The 17292-nt window shown below is 41.1% G+C and overlaps 1 long non-coding RNA gene and 1 pseudogene across 1 annotated transcript; both read right to left on the bottom strand.

Annotated features, from left to right (window-relative positions):
• Positions 1-1901: 1901 nt before the first annotated feature.
• LOC123329249 lies at positions 1902-3891 on the bottom strand. Its single transcript, XR_006639972.1, has 2 exons — positions 3556-3891; positions 1902-3037 (listed from the first exon to the last, which is right to left on the bottom strand). It is a non-coding gene; the product is annotated as an uncharacterized LOC123329249 (long non-coding RNA).
• Positions 3892-9836: 5945 nt separating this feature from the next.
• Positions 9837-15783, bottom strand: LOC123328013 (annotated as a pseudogene).
• Positions 15784-17292: the final 1509 nt, after the last annotated feature.

The following is a 17292-nucleotide window of genomic DNA, read 5'->3' as shown; positions in this document are numbered from 1 at the left end:
ACAAAGAACTGAGTTCTGCCAACATCCATGTGAGGTTGGAAGTGGATCCTTCCTCAGTCACAACTCAGGTGAGAACCTATCTTTGGCTGCAACCTTGTAGGAGACCCAGAAGTGGAGGATCCAGCTAAGCCACATACCCAGACTCTTGACCCATAGAAACTATGAGATAATAAATGTGTGTGGTTTAATTGCTAACTTTGTGGTCATTAATTGAGCAGAGAAAAATTCAACTACACTAAATATACAAGAGACACATCTAAGATAAAATGATTGGGTAAAGTTATGAATAAAGGATGAGCAAGAGAAAATTGAGCAAATGCAAACAAGAAAGGCATCATGATCTCAATTTCAGAAAAAAGGTGAGATTCAAGCCAAGAGCATGAAATGAGACAAAGAAAAATATCACGATAAATAAACATTACAATTTATAGTGATCATGGATCAGACATGAATAATTATATAGAAAATAACAAAGGAACAAATTTTCCAGAGCAGAAATTATAGATGAGATAGAGACAAAACAAATAAGAGACTTTAATCATTCTTCCTGTCTAGAAAAAAACCACCAAATGGACCAAAAAATAAACATTCAGAAGATTTACAAGATTATTAAATCTATGGATAAACATGTATATGAACTTCTGTATCTGGAAAATAGAACATCTTCTCAGATGTGCAGTGACCTTTAATGAAAACTAATTTTGGGGTCATAGGAAAACCATAATAAACTCCAAAAGGTATAAACAACACAAACATTCTCTGATAACAATAAATCTAGAATTAGTAACAAAATCAGAAAATAAGCCCTCCGATCTGAAAATTTTAAAACTTTCAATTGTTGGTTCAAAGGAAAAATACGTTTCAGATTTTCTAGAAAATAACTAAAATGCTACATTTCAAAACATTTGGGATTCATCAAAACCAGTGTTCAATGAAATATTTGTAGCATCAAATATTTATATTAGTAATAGATACACAGATCGATACAGCCAGCTCAAAAATTAAAAAATAAAAAGGACAACTAATTAACCAAGAGAATCTGCTCATTTAGGAACACTTTTCTCTCTTCTGTCTCATTCCCCTGCTTATGCTTCCTGGGAACACTTCTGATACAAACTACTACAATCTAAAATAAATAAATTTTAAAAACAAGGGAGAACATAAGGATGGAATTCACAAAAGTAAATGCAGGGACAAAACATAATATAGAAAAATAATGGAACATTGTAGTGGTAAAACAAAATTGAATACACCAATATGAACTCATAATTTTTAGGAAAAAAAAAAAAAGTACATCTAGCTCCACCCATAAAATGTGCTAGAAGTATTGTTACCCGAGGGAAAAAGAACACTCCCAGCATCCAGATTTTGTACTTCAATAGCGTTCTCCATTACGAAGAACTAAAGCTCCTTCAGAAAGGGTTGATACCAAATCTGGGTCTAGGGAAAGTACACGGTAAGCATGGAATAATTAATTTTGTTCAGAAAGCAAGGATTCAAAATTCATAGGGTCATGGCAAAAAGAGTAAGGAACAGGGTGGAAGACATCCAAACTAGGCAAAGATGTATCAATCTGAGCTTTAAAATAAGTAATAACTGTGGTAGACTGAAACACACTGACTCAATGAAAATTACTAAACCCATAATGATATTAACACAAAGAAAGTCCTAAAATCCCATGTTGTCATTTGAGGTGCCTATTAAACTATTGTTTGAATTTGAAAATTGGTAAATACAGAGGGGAAACTAAGCATCAATCTTGTCTGTCTAATATGAAGTGATCAAACAGACGAGTTGATGATTTCTTCACTATAAAGAAGACTAACAGTTAATAACATAGAAGGAACGAAACAGTCACAAAATCATTCTGCAACACTTAATAAAATGATTGACCCATAGAAGAATTCTCAAACATTTTGTATTTTGTTGCTGGGAAACGAGCCAATCACATACTGCCAAAGTGACACCACACAGTTATAAAGGGGAAAAATTAGCTGTTCAATGGAGGGATCATATTGCCATGTCTTTCAATCTTTTTTCCATTTTAAGGACATACAGCATACATGGGCAGCAAAATAAATGATTCCATGAAGAAGCAATCAGAAAGCTTCACAGAGTAAGAAATTTGCCCAGGGTCATGAAAATGTCTGGGCCATGAAAGGGAAAATGGGAAAGAGAAACTGTTCTAAAGTAAAAGAGAATTAAAAGGCACAACAACCAGATGTCTCACACAGCCATGGATTCTATCCTGGTTTGCACAAATCAGCTTTAAAGACATTTTGGAAAAAATGGACCAATCTGAATTTGCATTGAGTTTAGATAACATTAAAATGTATTGCCAGGGAAAAGGGAAGATTATTAACTGAACAAAATAGATTACAAAATAGCACATAGAAATGATCTCTTTTCAGTGAAAGGAATGTGTGTATACACATACATGCACATAAAAGATATTCAAATATATAATAAAAAGTCACTGTAATCTCTGGATGATAGAATATTATGCTTGTTTTCTTATTGTGCAACTGTATTTTCTAACTTTCTACAATGCATATATACTTCTCTGGTAATAATAAGAGGTAACTTTCAAAAAAGTCAATATAGTTTTACAATGTTAATGTAATATCAGAGTCTACTTAAGGATGTAAGCATCAAAATACTTGAAAGTAACACTTGCTACAGACGATCTGCAGAAAATTCAACTACAGATATTTAAAATTAACATACTACAGAAGCTGTTCTGAGATGACTTATCACCTTTTAATCATTATTACCTAAAATGTCAGCTTTGTCATGTCCTTCAACAACTCTCATTACAAGGAATTAACATGTCATACTTCACCAAAAAATCATTTCACTCCAAATTTCCTAGAGAAATTCTTGCCTCATCTGTTTCCTCTGATGGTTGGGGCTCAGGTCTTTCGCCCTTGAACTGGACTGCTAGGGGCTGAGCTCGGGTATATGAAGATTCTTCATCTAGTGTTTGAAGGGTCATTGTCTGCAAAAGTATCTTCTGTTCCAGAGAACAAGCTGAAACCTAGAGACAAGTGGCACTCATTAGGCCTGAATTTAACAGGAACTAAACCTCAGAGAGGAGTTTCTAAGAAACATTCCTGGAGAGACTAGAAGAGAAACCAGGGCATTAGGGTGCTAAAGGGTAGCCAGAAAGGTAAGTGATGCTTACCTTTTGATCAGAAAGTCTGATCAAATCCTGTCTCTATCACTTCATTTATTGGCTATGTCTCCTCTGCTAAGTTACACAACCTCTCTGAACTTAGTTTCCATGTGTGATACCACTAGTTCTTTGTTGCTTTGAATGTTGAAATGACCAGTAGAGTACACAGCATGATACTTACAGAATGCCTTCAGCATCTTTACTCCATCCCCGAATCTCCTGTTTCCCACCCTTGACCTCCTTACACGACTGGCTTAGGAAGAAGCTCAGTTCCCTCCTGAATACTAGGTTTTCCCACTGTTCTCAGAGCTTCCACACTTGAGAAAGTTTTGCTCCCAGTTCCCCACAACCACATCACACTTGTCTCTTCCTATATGTACATTTCTCTTTCTTTCCAGGTTCTCCAGTATGGTCACTGCCTCTTCCCCACTCTCTGGATGATGCTCCCGAACTGGGACCTGGAACTCCTGGGGCAGGATGGACAGGAACTGCTCCAGCACCAGCAGGTCCAGGATCTCCTTGGTGTGTGTCTCTGGTCTGAGCCACTGATGGCAGAGCTGGATGGAGCTGGCTCAGGGCCAGCCGGGGTCCAGGGGAATCCTGGTAGCAGAAGTGCCTAAACTGCTGCCTGAAGATCTCCCAGGCAGGAGGCTGGGTCTCTGGAAGGCTGAGACCCTGATTCCGGGGGTGGTCTTCCTCCAGCTTCACTGTCACCATCATACGGCCCTGCTGACCTCATGGGGCTTGGAATAGCTGACCAGCAGACTTTCTTGTGTCCACAGCCATCATGCCTGGAGTTTCAACTGAAGGCTTCTGAGGGCACCCTGGGGAATAAGAATTAAGTGATAAAGTGATACATGGCAAATGCTTTGAAGAACCCACACAAGAAAGAAGACGACCTGTAACCAAGATAACTAGTTTTATTAATTCACTAAATCCACAAATATTTTTTAGAAGCGTACCTTGCACAGAAACTGTTCAAGGTATTTGAAATGCATTAGCAGAGAGTCCATTCTAGTTGAAACAGTAAAATAAACACAACCAATATGAAAAGTGTATAATATGTGAAGGAGATAAGTAAACATATATAATCGCCGGGAGTAGAGTGGAATGAAGACTTGCACTTAATGGAACATTTCTCCAAAATTCGGGGTTAAGTACATGGATGTGGCCCCAGCCTAAAACAAAAATTTCTAATCACTTGGCACAGTTTCTCCACATTTGAGTACATACGATCCAACCTGTGGGAAAGGAAAAGTTACGAATCACAGCCAGAAAATTACTAATGTTTTCGTGCTAATCTTGCAAAATAGAGAGCAAAATTCTACTTCGTTCATATAGTAGTGGTGGCCCTGGTTTTGTCAGAGCGTGGGAAGCACGGTTGCCAAAAAGGGGACCCCCAAACCCAGGACAGGGTCCTGTATGAGGGGCTTGGGGCCAGCCTTTCCAAAGTCTCTCAGACAGATGCCTGCTGCCAGCCTCTCCAGGCACCGGGTGTCCCCGGGCTGGAACCAGGGCCGGTGCTGGCTGTTCCATGCGGCCCAGTAAGTCTGGGGTCTCACAGGGCTGAACCCGAGAACAAGGCGGAGGGACGCCACAGGACACTCACCAGCCAGCAGTGCTGGAACTCGGCTCCCGGAACTGGACGCTCAGACGCGCCCGGCTTCCGGCGTCTCCAGGAGGTCACGTCTCTGAGCGTGCCCCCGTGTCCCGCCTCCGCGCACGTGCCCGGCGTCTCCCGGTTACCTTGCAGTGCAAGGAAGCTACATGTTCGTTTCTAGCGGTTCAGGACTAAAGGCGTTGACGAATACCACTAAACCCAGTTACTGGAGGAGAAGGCAATGGCACCCCACTCCAGTACTCTTGCCTGGAAAATCCCATGGATGGAGGAGGCTGGTGGGCTGCAGTCCATGGGGTCGCTAGGAGTTGGACACGACTGAGCGACTTCACTTTCACTTTTCACTTTCATGCATTGGAGGAGGAAATGGCAACCCACTCCAGTATTCTTGCCTGGAGAATCCCAGGGACGGCGGAGCCTGGTGGGCTGCCATCTATGGGGTCACACAGAGTTGGACACGACTGAAGCGACTTAGCAGCTTAGCAGTTACTGAATCTCTGAGAGTTTAAAAAAAAAATAGTTTTGGACACTCGCTCTTTTGAACCTGGCAGGATACGTTTCTTAACTGAAAGTGTATGGGAGGAGTGCTTGGTGATGACATAGAAAAAAATGATTGCCCTCTTCCTTAATGGAGGTAGACCGTTGGCTGTCGGCATCGCTACCAGTTTCTCTCCCCTCTGCCTTTTCCTGGGTGTTTTCATCTCCTCTGTCCTGCGCCCAGAACAGGGCTTCCCTCAAAGAGGGAACTGCGCCTTCCCTCTAAGGAAGGAACATAATGGCTATCCTTTAGGACCTCGTGAATATGCTGAAACCAAGAAGAAACACTAAGAAAATAGAGATGGTAGAGAAGAAATAAGTACAGATGTGGGAAAGAGCTTGGGCCAGAAAGCAATTGAAATTTCAGAAGGCAGTGGGAAGTTCAGGAGTTGGGGAAACCATCCTAGGACAAGAAATGGAAAAGAGGTTTGTGAACTGAACTAGTTCAGTTCAGTCGCTCAGTCGTGTCCGACTCTTTGCGACCTCATGAATCACAGCACGCCAGGCCTCCCTGTCCATCACCAACTCCCGGAGTTTACTTAAACTCATGTCCATCGAGTCGGTGATGCCATCCAACCATCTCATCCTCTGTTGTCCTGTTCTCCTCCTGCCCCCAGTCCCTCCCAGCATCAGGGTCTTTTCCAATGAGTCAACTCTTCGCATGAGGTGGCCAGAGTACTGGAGTTTCAGCTTCAGCATCAGTCCTTCCAATGAACACCCAGAACTGATCTTTAGGATGGACTGGTTGGATCTCCTTGCAGTCCAAGGGACTCTCAAGAGTCTTCTCCAACACCACAGTTCAAAAGCATCAATTCTTCGGCCCTCAGCTTTCTTCACAGTCCAACTCTCACATCCATACATGACCACTGGAAAAACCACAGCCTTGACTAGACGGACCTTTGTTGGCAAAGTAATGTCTCTGCTTTTGAATATGCTATCTAGATTGGTCATAACTTTTCTTCAAAGGAGTAAGCGTCTTTTAATTTCATGGCTGCTATCACCATCTGCAGTGATTCTGGAGCCCCCCAAAATTAAGTCTGACACTGTTTCCCCATCTATTTCCCATGACGTGATGGGACTGGATGCCATGATCTTAGTTTTTTGAATGTTGAGCTTTAAGCCAACTTTTCCACTCTCTTCTTTCACTTTCATCAAGAGGCTTTTTAGTTCCTCTTTCTGCCATAAGGGTGGTGTCATCTGCATATCTGAGGTTATTGATATTTCTCCTGGCAATCTTGATTCCAGCTTGTGCTTCTTCCAGCCCAGCATTTCTCATGATGTACTCTGTATGTAAGTTAAATAAGCAGGGAGACAATATACAGCCTTGATGTACTCCTTTCCCAATTTGGAACCAGTCTGTTGTTACATGTCCAGTTCTAACTGTTGCTTCCTGACCTGCATATAGGTTTCTTAAGAATCAGTTCAGGTGGTCTGGTATTCCCATCTCTTTCGGAATTTTGCTCAGTTTATTGTGAGGAGGCTGTCAAACAGCAGTTGGCCAGAGGCCATCCAGATGGAGGAGATCACCAGCAGGGCACAGTCTGCAAAAAGGCTATCAAAGGTCTGCTCTGGGACTTCCCATCATCAAGCTGTTGACTTTAAGCAAAGGATATTACCTTCCATAATGGGTGGGCCTCATCCAATCAGCTGAAGTCCTTGAGACAAAACTGAGATATCCTCAAGAGGGAATTTTGCCTTAAAACTGTAACATAGGAATCCTGCTTGCATTCCCTGCCAGCCTGCCTTATATATTTTGGAATTAGTAGTTCCCCAGTTGTCTGAAAAAGAAATGCAAAAAAGCAAAATGGCTGTCTGAGGAGGCCTTACAAAAAGCTGTGAAGAGAAGAGAAAAGCAAAGGAGAAAAGGAAAGATATACTCATTTGAATACAGAGTTCCAAAGAATAGTAAGGAGAGATAAGAAAGCCTTCCTCAGCGATCGATGCAAAGAAATAGAGGAAAACAACAGAATGGGAAAGACTAGAGATCTCTTCAAGAAAATTAGAGATACCAAGGGAACATTTCATGCAAAGATGGGCTCAATGAAGGACAGAAATAGTGTGGACCTAACAGAAGCAGAAGATGTTAAGAAGAGGTGGCAAGAATACACAGAAGAACTGTACAAAAAAGATATTCACGACCCAGATAATCACGATGGTGTGATCACTCACACTCACCTAGAGCCAGACATTCTGGAATGTGAAGTCAAGTGGGCCGTAGGAAGCATCACTTCGAACAAAGCTAGTGGAGGTGATGGAATTCTAGCTGAGCTATTTGAAATCCTAAAAGATGATGCTGTGAAAGTGCTACACTCAATATGTCAGCAAATTTGGAAAACTCAGCAGTGGCCACAGAACTGGAAAAGGTCAGTTTTCATTCCAATCCCAAAAAAGCCAATGCCAAAGAATGCTCACACTACTGCACAATTGCACTCATCTCACACGCTAGTAAAATAATGCTCAAAATTCTCCAAGCCAGGCTTCAGCAATATGTGAACCATGAACTTACAGATGTTCAAGCTGGTTTTAGAAAAGGCAGAGGAACCAGAGATCAAGTTGCCAACGTCCGCTGGATCATGGAAAAAGCAAGAGAGTTCCAGAAAAACATCTATTTCTGCTTTATTGACTGTGTCAAAGCCTTTGACTGTGTGGATCACAATAAACTGTGGAAAATTCTGAAAGAGATGGGAATACCAGACCACCTGACCTGCCTCTTGAGAAACCTGTATGCAGGTCAGGAAGCAACAGTTAGATCTGGATATAGAACAACAGACTGGTTCCAAATAGGAAAAGGAGTACGTCAAGGCTGTATATTGTCACCCTGCTTATTTAACTTCTATGCAGAGTACATTATGAGAAATGCTGGGCTGGAAGAAGCACAAGCTGGAATCAAGATTGCCAGGAGAAATATCAATAACCTCATATATGCAGATGACACCACCCTTATGGCAGAAAGTGAAGAGGAACTAAAGAGCCTCTTGATGAAAGTGAAAGAGGAGAGTGAAATAGTTGGCTTAAAGCTCAACATTCAGAAAACTAAGATCATGGCATCCGGTCCCATCACTTCATGGGAAATAGATGGGGAAACAATGGTTGACTTTATTTTTTGGGGCTCCAGAATCACTGCAGATGGTGATTGCAGCCATGAAACTAAAAGACACTTACTCCTTGGAAGGAAAGTTATAACCAACCTAGAAAAGTGGTCGCTCAGTTGTGTCTGACTCTTTGTGACCCCATGAACTGTAGACTACCAGGCTCCTCTGTCCATGGGATTTTCCAGGCAATAGTACTGGAGTGGATTGCCATTTCCTTCTCCAGGGGATCTTCCTAACCCAGGGATCGGACCTGGGTCTCCCACATTGTAGACAGACGCTTAACAGTCTGAGCCAAAGCAGAGACATTACTTTGCCAATAAAGGTCTGTCTAGTCAAGGCTATGGTTTTTCCAGTAGTCATGTATGAATGTTAGAGTTGGACTATAAAGCAAGCTGAGTGCCGAAGAACTGATGCTTTTGAACTGTGGTATTGGAGAATCCCTTGAGAGTCCCTTGGACTGCAAGGAGATCCAACCAGTCCATCCTAAAGGAGATCAGTCCTGGGTGTTCATCGGAAAGACTGATGTTGAAGCTGAAACTCCAATATTTTGGCCATCTAATGGGAAGAGCTGACTCATTTGAAAAGACCCTGATGCTGGGAAAGATTGAGGGCAGGAAGAGAAGGGGATGACAGAGGATGAGATGGTTGGCTGGCATCACTGACTCAATGGACATGGGTTTGGATAGATTCTGGGAGTTGGTGATGGACAGTGAGGCACGGCGTGCTGCGGTTCATGGGGTCGCAAAGAGTCAGACACACCTGAGCAACTGAACTGAACTGAACAATTGTCTGAGTCAATTCTTAAAAAAGAAAGAAAAAAAAATATATTTAAGAATTGACTCAGACAATTGTTATTGTCTGAGTCTATATATATATATATATTTTTTTTTTTCTGAGAATATTGACTAAAATACCAAAATCCTACTAATCCTTAATGTCCAACAAATGTCCACCTTTATATACTTTCCTAATTCTCCCAGGCAGAATTGTTTTTGATTTGTCTTTATCTGTCCTTTTTGTTTTGTATTATAATTTTTTTTCTTGTATATACACTTAAAATGCATGACACATTTGTAGGCAATAACCATTCTTTAAACACAGTATCTTCAGAAATGTGTACTAGCCAAGTCACTGTGGAGAGATGTGTTATAAATATAACACATCTTTTGTAAACATGTCCCTAACTCTAAGGTTAGGAAGGCCACAAAGGTCAAATTATTGACATTTAAAGTACGTTTTTAGTATTCGTATTTAAACTAAATCAAGAAATACAAGTATCCCCTGCCTTTTGAAAATCTGCATTATGCCACTTTGCCTTTACAAATAAAGACCTACATTAGTATCTGCTTTTGCTAAATAAAGCTGAAGAGGATTTTACCAAAAAAAGGTGAAAAGTGAAAACAATGTTGAGCATTTGTGTTGCTGCCCATCCTTGTAGAAAGGCATCATGCACCTCAAGCAGCAAGAGTGATGTCACTGGCTCCTTCTCTGGGAACTATACTCAGCATCTCAGCATTAAGCCACTATAGCTTTGAACTGTGTCTGTGCCTTACCTCAATTCTGTCCATTTGTTAGCAAGATGTGTCCTAAGGTAACTCCCTCTACTTTATGCCATTTCAGCTTATGAAAAATTTCATAGCTCTCAGGTTATTTCCTACTTGAGCTGCAAAACAAGGCAGAATAAAATAGAAGTGGTATGATGGTAGTAAGAATGAACAACTAGCACCTCCAGAGTTTTTCTTGGGTGGCTATTTACTTATACCATCCTCATAAAAATATGAATATAGTAAATATCTCACGTTTATACACTTTCTACCTTATAAACTTTCCAGTTTCTCAAGTCCTCACAACAGTGGAAAGTATATTTCATTCAAAGAAGACAATACGAATGTTTTTTAGACTGCCTGTTCCAAAGGTTGCAAAGATAAACCAAAGCATAGTGAGGACATAAACATCCAGATGATTATGTGTGAAGGACAGTGATGGAGCTGAGCTTGAGATAACTACTGGTTTTTAGCATAAAGTCAGAAAGATGTAGGAAAAGCAGTAAAGATACTCCCTGATGTCTCTTCAATCCTACTACCAACATGGAATCAAGTCCAACTGTCATGCTGGATGGTCAAAGGTATTTCTGAAATTTTTTCCTAGAGGTAACTGGAGGAGTGGGTATCACTGGGATTCAGAAAGAAAGAAAGGGAGAAAAAAGAGGACATATCAATAAAGAGTAGAATTTGAGGGCACAGATACACATTTTAACTCTTTCCTAAACACTATGCCTTTTTTCTAAGTTGACAAAGGGAGCAGCAAGGCCTAAAATTTCATATGCTGCCTTGACATCTTTGAGCCTCATGCATGTGTACTCGGTCATGTCCAAATCTTTGTGACCCACGGACTGTAGCCCACCAGGCTCCTCTGTCCATGGGATTTTCCAGGCAAGTATACTGGAGTGGGTTGCCATTTCCTCCTCCAGGAGATCTTTCAACACAAAGATGAAACCTGCATTTCCTGCATTGTCAGGTGGATTCTTTCCCACTGAGCCACCTAGCCCTCTTTGAGCATCAGAGGGACCAAAAGCCTAACCATCAATTCCTCCACTCTTGCTGTATATGCCTCCCACCCAGCAGGAAGTAACCCCACTTGGCTAGTTCCCCATCAGCTGGACTAGCTACACTCTACTTGGTCCTCAACCTACTGGGTTTCACCACCTTGCCCCCCACCCCCAGTGAAATTATTCAAACAAGCCAACCACATCCTTCCAAGGAAACCAGGCATCACCTCATCTTATTACTATGAAGCCTGTATCGCAAAGCTCCTGTTTGTTTATTCTGCTCCCAAGTGGCCCTCCTCCCCTAGGCTGTGAGTACACATGACTAAAAAACTCTTGTCAATCCCATCTGTTCAGAGTCAGGTGTTTGGCCATCCCCAGAATCTTAGGGTGGGACTTCCTCTCTCACCAATAGGGTGAAGAGGAGGCAAACAAAACAGCAAGCTATGTCATTGAGTAGTTGCTTTTAAACTTAACTTACCTAGTTAAATAAGTACCTAGCTTACCCCTCATTTAGGTAACTTTAAAAACAATGTCACTTTCCTCACTCATCCTGCTAAAGTTCTCCTTTGCACTGTATACACACTTAACAGTCTCAGTGGTCCTCCATTCAAAATATGAGAGCCACTGTGTCATCCGGATATTCAGGGTATGTGATGATAGTGACTTCAAGGAACAAAAGTGCTGAAGGACCACAAAGGAGAAGGATCAAAAGAATGGGAGAAAGAAATAGCAGCATCCATAAAAGACTCAGCCCAAAATGTGGTCTGCTCCAGTGGCAAGCTACCAGCTTCTTTCAATCTGATGGATGATACCAAAATGTCTTCTAGTTTGACTACCTAGAATAACAATGATAATGAAGACACCACATCCCCAGTTTCTTCAATTTATTACAAAATGATTAGGTCTGTATTCAGCATAGCTTTCTAAAGTGTTCAGTAAGGCCTGAATGAAGGCTTTCTTATGCTTAGGATATAGACACAGACTTCTGCCCTCTGTGGATCCTCTGATGACAAACAAGGTTTGACCTCTGAATGAAGGCTCAGCCACACTCCTCACACTGGTAGGGCTTCTCCCCAGTGTGGATCCTCCGGTGCTGAGTAAGACTGGTGCTCCCTCGGATAGCTTTCCCACATTCCTTACACATGTAGGGTTTTTCTCCAGTGTGACTTCTCTGATGTTCCATGAGTCCTGACGTCTGAGTGAAGGCCCTCTCACACTCATTACATTTGAAGGGTTTCTCTCCAGTGTTGATCCTCAGATGTCCAATAAGGTGTGAACTTTGACTAAAGCATTTTCCGCACTCTTTACACCCATAAGGTCTCTTTCCAGTATGGATCCTCTGATGAAGAACCAGGCTTGTGTTTTGACTAAAGGCTTTCCCACATTCATTACACTGATAGCATTTTATTTTATTATGAATTTCCTAATGTGAAAGAAGGGCTGATTTATAACTGATGGCTTTTCCACATTGATTGCATTTATAAGGTTTCTCTCCAGTGTGAATTCTCCAGTGTTGAACAAGCCCTGAGCTCTGAGAAAAGGCCTTGCCACATTCCTTACACTCGTGTCATTTTACTCTTGTGGGGTTGACCTTTTGGTGTTCTGATTTACCCCCATATTGAAAAGTTTCTCCACACTTTGGATCCTGGAAAGCATCCAGTGAATTCCTTTCTGCAGAAATCTGCTTTGGGGCAAATTCACCAGTTGTATTCCTGGCCTTATCGGCTGAAAGAGCAAGTCGATTATTTAAGAGTTGCATATCCCACATAAGGGTTTGGAAGTAAGGTTAGTAATAATAATTGATAACATTACTAAATGCTTATTAACATCAAGGATTGTGCTAAATAATCAAGAACTATCATCCTAAGGGTTTGACAGTTACTGTACTTATGAGTCTTAGAGAATAAAAATAAATAAATAAAAGGCTTTTGGGCCTCAGTCCAGATCTAAAAACTCAGAATGGCAGGAATGAAATGTAAATTTCCCAAGAGTCTTCAAAGGGCCCCTAATGAACATACCCTCTTGTATTCATCCCTTGTGTAGTCCAACCCCTTCCCACATAGGATCTAGACTGCCCTGTGACTTGCTTTATTCAACAGAATATGGTGAAAGTGATGATATATCAGTTCAAGGTCTAAGATTCTAAAAGATGCTTTTGAGATCCCTGAGTTACCATGTTAAGAAGTCTAGTTACTCCACTAAAGAGATACATGGAGACTGAGAGAATGAGATAACCTGAGGCCCATCCATCTCATAATCTTGCTAAGCCCAGTTTTCTAGCTATCTCCTGATAAGCTATGAGATGTGAGTGAAGTATCTCGAGCATCACAATCCAGGCAAGTCCTCAATACCTACAGCTTCATTTGATATCACATACAGCAGCAGAACCACCCTCTTAATCCCAATCAATCCACAGACTTGTAAGAGATAACATAATGGTCATTCCTTTTAGCCACTAAGTTCTGGAGTGGTTTGTTCCATGGAAATAGACAGCTAAAACACCAAGTGATCAGTCAGTTTGTGGTGATGCTCACAGCAACACAGTAAGCTAGGTAATAGAAACAGAAACTGAAACACAGAAATTAAATAACTGGTCTGTGATCACATGACTAGCCTGGCCTGGAGTTAATCTGAATCTAAAGACTGTGCTCTTTATTTTTATTACAAAAAGAATAGATACTCAAGGTAAAAATTTCAACAGTGTAAAAGGCATAAAAGTAGAAAGCCCAAATCACAATTCCTTCTCCATCACCTTGTGTAATCACTATAACCTTGTTGCCTATGTAATAAATAGCCTATTTTAATCTAGTGACTGTTAATTTCTTACTGCATTTATAGAAATATTTTTCCTTCAATATTTTCACACAATGGCCAAAAGATTTTTACATAAAGACATCCACTGATCATTGTTTAAAATAACAAAAATACTGGAAAAAGTCTAAATGTACATCAGTAGGAGACAATTAAATTAATTACAATACATGTATGCAACAGAAAACTAAACATTAAAAAGAATAAAATAACTCTACTGATAAGATTGGTGTATGAAAGCTTGATAAAGGAGATAGTTAGGGGACTGGGCTCTGGATTGGCTGGATTGTATATGAAAGGCCCACAGTTGTTAATTCTTAGGAATGGAACTTTTATTTTCATTTTATATCTTTCTACAATACTTGACTTTTTAAAATATAAACTACCATTATTGTTCTATAATAGTTAATTAAAACATATAATACTAGGGCCCACTGTGGTAAATCTATGGTAGATCTGGGCATCAGTATTTCTTTCTTTTTTTTTTTTTTAATTTTATTTTATTTTTAAACTTTACAAAATTGTATTAGTTTTGCCAAATATCAAAATGAATCCGCCACAGGTATACATGTGTTCCCCATCCTGAACCCTCCTCCCTCCTCCCTCCCCATACCATCCCTCTGGGTCGTCCCAGTGCACCAGCCCCAAGCATCCAGTATCGTGCATCGAACCTGGACTGGCAACTCGTTTCATACATGATATTTTACATGTTTCAATGCCATTCTCCCAAATCTTCCCACCCTCTCCCTCTCCCACAGAGTCCATAAGACTGTTCTATTCATCAGTGTCTCTTTTGCTGTCTCGTACACAGGGTTATTGTTACCATCTTTCTAAATTCCATATATATGTGTTAGTATACTATATTGGTGTTTTTCTTTCTGGCTTACTTCACTCTGTATAATAGGCTCCAGTTTCATCCACCTCATTAGAACTGATTCAAATGTATTCTTTATAATGGCTGAGTAATACTCCATTGTGTATATGTACCATAGCTTTCTTATCCATTCATCTGCTGATGGACATCTAGGTTGCTTCCATGTCCTGGCTATTATAAACAGTGCTGCGATGAACATTGGGGTATACGTGTCTCTTTCCCTTCTGGTTTCCTCAGTGTGTATGCCCAGCAGTGGGACTGCTGGATCATAAGGCAGTTCTATAATGATTTGGATTCACAGAATTGTAAACCACTATAACAGCCCAGTTAAAAAATACCACATAGCCCAATTCAAAGTGAAATCAACTCTAGATATGCTCACTTTGTAAATAACCTTTTGGTGTTAAATTTATTCTGCTATTTCTAGATACCACTTTTTTTCCCCCAGAAATACTACTTTTAGCAGATGCTATTCTCAGTGCTTCTAAAAGATCACAAAGATTCATGCTGTAAAGCTTACCATTCTCTTGCAGAGGAAAGTGCTCCCAAGGATCACACTTTAGCTGGATGATCAGTGACTGATTTGTAAGGCTTGCAGGTCTCACTTCCTTCCAGAGTGCTTCTTGTTTGTAACGTGCACTGGCTTGGACCTAAGGACATACCAGTAGAGCTGGTTTTATGAAAGGACCAGAAAGATGGCAATAGCTAACTAAACCTCAGAGTTTGATTAGAAATACAATTTCATACAGGTATAGAAAGTAGAATAAAGAAACCAGTGTCTTAATCAGCAGGGTTTTAAAGGGAAAACAGAAAGATAATGCTTCAGCCCAGAAAATAATGGTCATTAAGTCCCTCTCCTCTTGCTTACTCATGGCCCCTCTCTTTGCTGGTAGACCCCTGGTGAGCTCACAAATGAACAATGGATTACCCTTTTCCCACCTGTTGTCCTTTGCCTTCAAGTTCTGTCTCCAGATTTTCCAGCACAGTCACCACTTCCTCTCTACTCCTTGGATGATACTCCCATACCCTGGCCTGAACCACCTCTGGCAGGATGCTCAGGAGCTGCTCCAATACCAGCCGCTCCAGGATCTGCTCCTTGCTGTGCCTCTCAGGCTGCAGCCACTTTTGTCAGAGTTCCTGGAGCCGTCTCAGTGCCTCTCGAGGTCCAGGGGCCTCTTGATAGCAGAACTGTCTGAAGCGCTGACAGAGAAGCGCCTCATAAGTGTGCACATTCCCTAGTTGTCCAGGCTTCTGCTCCCAAGTATGGTTCTCCTCTTCCTCTACCTTCACTATTCTCAGACCCTCCTGTTCCTCTGGAGTGTGGACCACAGGAGTCAAGACTGGATCTTCTCTCAACTTGGTAGACATCTGAGACTGCAACGGCTCAGGATAGGATTCACTTGGCTTACATCCCAGGAATCAGGAAGAACCTTAGAATCAGAGAACTCCTGTGGGAGAAGAACCTACTATTAAAACAGCAAAATAACCAGAGCAGTCAAGAACCTATGTTATTAGTAATGCAGACTCACCGCCAAGGTGATATTCCTGAGTAGTGAAATATTGTAAGACAGTATTCCTGAGACCCACAAAAACAGATAATTATTGAGAAAGTGCACTTTGCTGCTGATATACAAAATGCGACATAAATATTAGTATCAGAACTTCTATTATGGGAAATAAGGCCACATTCTTAGAATTTAAAGACTTTTTAGTTTATAAAAACTACATTACAGGAAGAAAAGCACATGAGCCAGAGGCTGTGGGATCACCATAGTCCATTTGCCAAGGCTTTCTTCCATGAATATTCATAACCTACCATCCCTTCCTAGAACTGCTTCAGCAGGAAGGGATGGATTTTGGGACACTCCTGTAGAGTCAAAGCACATGAGCAGAGCCAAAGTTATTTTTCCGGTAAAACCTTTATCATCTTTAGAGGAATCAAGTTACTTATACATAGGAGTAAAACACAAGTTCCATAAACTGGTTATAGTCTTCGTTCAGGGAGTAAAGCAATAAGCACCTCGCCGTCGGATGAGACACCCCCAGCATCCATAGTGTATGAAATAATGAGAATTAGCAAGCAAAATCTGAGTCGTTTGTGCTACACTATAAAGTTAAAAAAAAAACACAAAACAAAAAACCAGCTACAAATCCATATCTAACGATAGAGACAAATCGTCACTGAAGCTCATTACCAAGCACCGTGTGCACTTGTTGGGTGGAGAAGAGGACACCCACGCTGCAAAGAGCCCTCCCCGTCCCACTTCTGCCCCTCGGGACAACAGAGATTGGAAATTCTTCAGCTTGGCTGGGGAGAAGTACGACCGCTCACCCGCAGCTCTGGGGATGGCTGGCGCTCCCCAGAGACTAGCCCTGGCAAGTAGTTAAGAGAAAACTGTAGTTGCCAGTCCAGGTTCGATGCACGATACCGGATGCTTGGGGCTGGTGCACTGGGACGACCCAGAGGGATGGTATGGGGAGGGAGGAGGGAGGAGGGTTCAGGATGGGGAACACGTGTATACCTGTGGCGGATTCATTTTGATATTTGGCAAAACTAATACAATTATGTAAAGTTTAAAAATAAAAAATAATAATAAAAAATAACATTGTTTGTTAACCCCAATACAAAATAAAAAA

Source organism: Bubalus bubalis, chromosome 2, assembly GCF_019923935.1.
Source record: "Bubalus bubalis isolate 160015118507 breed Murrah chromosome 2, NDDB_SH_1, whole genome shotgun sequence".
Taxonomy (NCBI): Eukaryota; Metazoa; Chordata; class Mammalia; order Artiodactyla; family Bovidae; genus Bubalus; species Bubalus bubalis.
The sequence above is the reverse complement of the archived record's forward strand: the minus strand, read 5'-3'. Positions and strand labels throughout refer to the sequence as shown.